This window comes from Galeopterus variegatus, unplaced genomic scaffold (assembly GCF_000696425.1).
Source record: "Galeopterus variegatus unplaced genomic scaffold, G_variegatus-3.0.2 Scaffold11207, whole genome shotgun sequence".
NCBI lineage: Eukaryota > Metazoa > Chordata > Mammalia > Dermoptera > Cynocephalidae > Galeopterus > Galeopterus variegatus.
In genome coordinates, this window is record NW_007737318.1 from 3,660 (window position 1) to 7,311 (window position 3,652).

General features: G+C 44.0%; 1 long non-coding RNA gene across 1 annotated transcript in view; it reads left to right on the forward strand.

Moving 5' to 3' along the window:
- Nucleotides 1–3,177, forward strand: part of LOC103610467 — a 4,348-nt gene extending 1,171 nt beyond the window's left edge. The window contains exons 2-3 of the long non-coding RNA XR_552216.1: nt 948–1,045; nt 3,101–3,177. This is a non-coding gene — a long non-coding RNA (uncharacterized LOC103610467). The remainder of the gene's footprint in view (nt 1–947; nt 1,046–3,100) is intronic.
- Nucleotides 3,178–3,652: the final 475 nt, after the last annotated feature.

The following is a 3,652-nucleotide window of genomic DNA, read 5'->3' on the forward strand; positions in this document are numbered from 1 at the left end:
GTGTCCATCCCGCCTTGCTCCGGGGCGCAGCCCCCGCCCTGGCGTCGCCCCGCGCCACTCCAGCCACCGTCGGACTCGGGGAGCCACCCGGGGCCCGCGGCGGGGGGCGGAAGACGGGGACGGCGCTACGGTATTGCTGGGGGCGAACGCGCTCCCGAGGCGCGCGGGAAGGCCCTGGGGGCGAACTGTGGGAGGGTGCTTCTAGGGACGGGATGGGAAGCATTGGGACCTAAGGAGGGGAAATGGGCGAATCGGGAGGGGAGAGGAAACCCCAAGGGGCTAGGGCCACAGGATTCATGACAAGCGGTCTTCAGGAGCATCCAAGGCATTTTTAAAAAAATCTTAAAGGTTTAATGGAGTCTCACTTTCCCAAGCAGGAAGGAATGATGCCAGCAGCTACTACCAAGGGAGAAATGACCAAACCGTATCATTTTTCTGTTTTCAGAGGTGTAAGGAAGACTTGAGTTTGCAGTTTTCAGCTGGGAGCAAGTGTATGTTTTAGCTTTCCCCGGGCAGCTCAGGCAGAGCCAGGGAGCTGAGTTTGTGCTCTCAGTATGTGTTGGTGCCTGGTGAACGCAAATTACTGAGTGTGTGTCAGTCTAGAGAAGGGAACTATTTAAGAGATAAGGGAACTGTTAAGAGATAAGACTGAGGTTTTTTTCTCTTAGAACAACAGGTTCATTCAAATGAATGGCCACTGAGTAACTCCAGCCCTGAAGATAAAGCCTGTCATCAAAACAGTGTCCAAATATAATTCCAGACTACAGCAAGAGATGATTTGAGAGCAAGGAGGGAGAAGAGAGGAGCAAAGCTTTTCCAAAAATGAAAAAAAGCATTGATGCACAATCACTTGCCCGATAGCATCTTGCTATGAGTAGAACATTGATTTTGAATGTTATAGTGCCCAATGTTGAGTTATGACTCATAGTTCTTTCTCTGTTCTTTAGTAATTCGCAGCAAATCTGAGTATTTTACGTAAAGCATGGAATACAGAAAACAACAAAAATCTTCAGCCAGTGCTTTGATCTCATTTGAAATTCTACAGGTAAGTTCATCTTATTTTGAATTTTTAAATTATCTTAATTGGTTAAAAATGCCAGTAGTCGTGCCCTTTATAAGGTTTTACATACGGTTGATGCAGCTACAATGTTTGTTGTGTGTTCTAGTATGTTTCTTTACCCAAAGGGTTTGAAGAGGTGCAAGAGTTAAGCTCTACTAAACCATTTTACGTAATATATGATGGTACTTCAAAAAGTTTGTGGAAAAGTAGAACTAAAAGATAATACTAATCTTTGCATGAACTTTTTGAAGACCCCTCGTATTTTCTGAAAAAATTCAATGATTATTAAAATACCATGGTACTCCAGGAAAACTTAATAGCTACATAATCTTAATTTGGTGGGTCATATTCAATTTAAAGTTCAGACTCACTCTCTTTATCCCTGAGAAAGTACTCCATTGAATATTGTTTTCTCTTTCCTGTCCGGATGGATGATTTTCCTTCTCTCTGTGCCCTACCTCAATCTTTGCTCTGTCTACCATTAGATGATACAGGGCGAATCCCATTTAGGAAATACCTTTATCCCTTTCACAACTATACAATGTCTAGGCCAAATAAGCATTTCTGTGGCAGCTTTTACAGCTATTGATTATCGTTGCTCAGTGTGTGGTAGGTAGCCACACATACAGCCTCACGGATGAGGGGAGACGAGTGAGGTCACACGGGACACTCTTAAATGACCTTGTACAACAGACACATACATTCAAAAGTTGCAGTTCTTTTAACAGCAGGCTCTTTGGGCAAATATCTCTTTTGGGACTATGAACAATCATTTTAATAACAGTGTGAATATTATTTAATATTGATTTGCTTTTGTTACCAGGCCTTTGGGCACATTGTAAATTGGAGGAGAGGGGAAGATGAGGTTATGAGCTAAAAGGGTGGCAATTTGTAGGGGGCACATTAAGGTGAAGGGAAGACGAAACCACAGAACATCACTAGGGTGGGCCCCTTGGGCTGCAGGATGCAAGATTTGGCTAGGGGGATAACCTCCATTCCTTGAAGCTCTGAGACATTAAAGAATAAGACCAAGAAAGCTAGAGGAGCTTATCAGAGTTTCCCATCCCATATGTGTCTGACCCTGAGCTTCCTAACAGATAGTTAACTAGGAAGCCATGATCTATGGCTCCATTTTTTACACAAAGGCAAAATCCAGTAGCCAAAATACAGGCCATATAGCACACAAAGAAAATATTTCCCATCTGGTGTTTCATGGGAAAAAAAGTTTGCCCACCCCTGGGCTAGAACATGGATTTCTGCTAAACTTTCAACCTGTGCATTTTTAACAGGCTTTTGAAAGTTAGAAGAAAGAAACACCGCTCCTGTTAAAACATTTCACAAATCTTCAGCCACCTACCCCCAGCATGATGGCAAGGGCTCAAACCACATCTCTAATCTGGAACCATATTTGGCTAACTGTTTTGGTTACAGACTTTGTTTTTCAAGATGAAGTTACGTACTTTCTAAGAGAAAAAATGATCATTGAGTCTTTTAGTATTAAATAGTTCTTTCCTCTATACTGACACGAGGTGTGTAATTTGTGCCTTTACTAAGCATAAGCACATTCTGAGAGAGCAAACTCAGCTCCCTGCCATGGTCTCTGATCACTGATTTGGAGTCATTTGAGCTGGGAGGTCTCCCCCATTTTCTCCAGGTGGCTTCACTCATGACATTCAGCCTGAACCTTCCACCATGCTCAGCACTGAGTCTCAGCAGCTTGAGGGCAGGGCTTGTCATCTTTCCATTGCTCCCCCAGCCTCTCTAACACAGTTGCAGCATATCAAAGGAACAAGTGAAATACCCTCCAATAACTAAGGGAAAGATGATCAGTGACTAAGCTTAAAAAACAAGAATGGCAAAGATTTGTAATATTCCTAATTTAGGACAATAGTGGGAAGAAATGTTAACTAGAGCAGCTTCCCCTTTCCCCTTCCTACAGTGGGTAAAGCTGTTTGTGACAAAGCAGGAACAGAAAGCCCAGCTTTCAGGTCAGTCTTTCTGCCATTCTGCCTGACTTGCGTGATCTTTGCTCTGCTTCAGATTTTGTAGCTTCGCTGACGTGGTCATCCTGTTGCCTGTCCCTGCTGGCCACTCTGTCACATGGTGCTCTCAGGCTGCCCACCTGAGTGCACAGGTGCGTCCACTTTTGCTGCACTCTCTGTTCTCCACCTGGGAATCTCAAGAGGCAGCTGTGGGATTAGGTGCGAGGTTGGTCTCTGCTGTGGGCACTGTGCTCTGGCAGAAGTTGAAGTTGGCATTTGGAGAAGGGCTTGAGTTTGGGTTCTGGGTCTGCCTGTATCTGAGCTGCACAGGTCGCTGAAGGATGGGATTGATGGTAGCATCTATTGTACAGTGTTGTGAGATGTGCTTTGTGAATTGCCAAAGAAGTTCTATAGACTTCTCTAGTGCCCCAAAGCCTACTCTGCCTTTGGGGAAAAAAAAAAAAATTCTGCTTAAAATCCTAACGTGCTGCAAATTATTAAAAGTGATTTTGTTGTTGTTGTTGGATACAAGTGCAGATAGGGCAGAAGCAAAAAGAAAATTGCAGCTGAATTTTCCTTCTCAAGTTCTGCTGCTTTTTGTTGCTGCTTA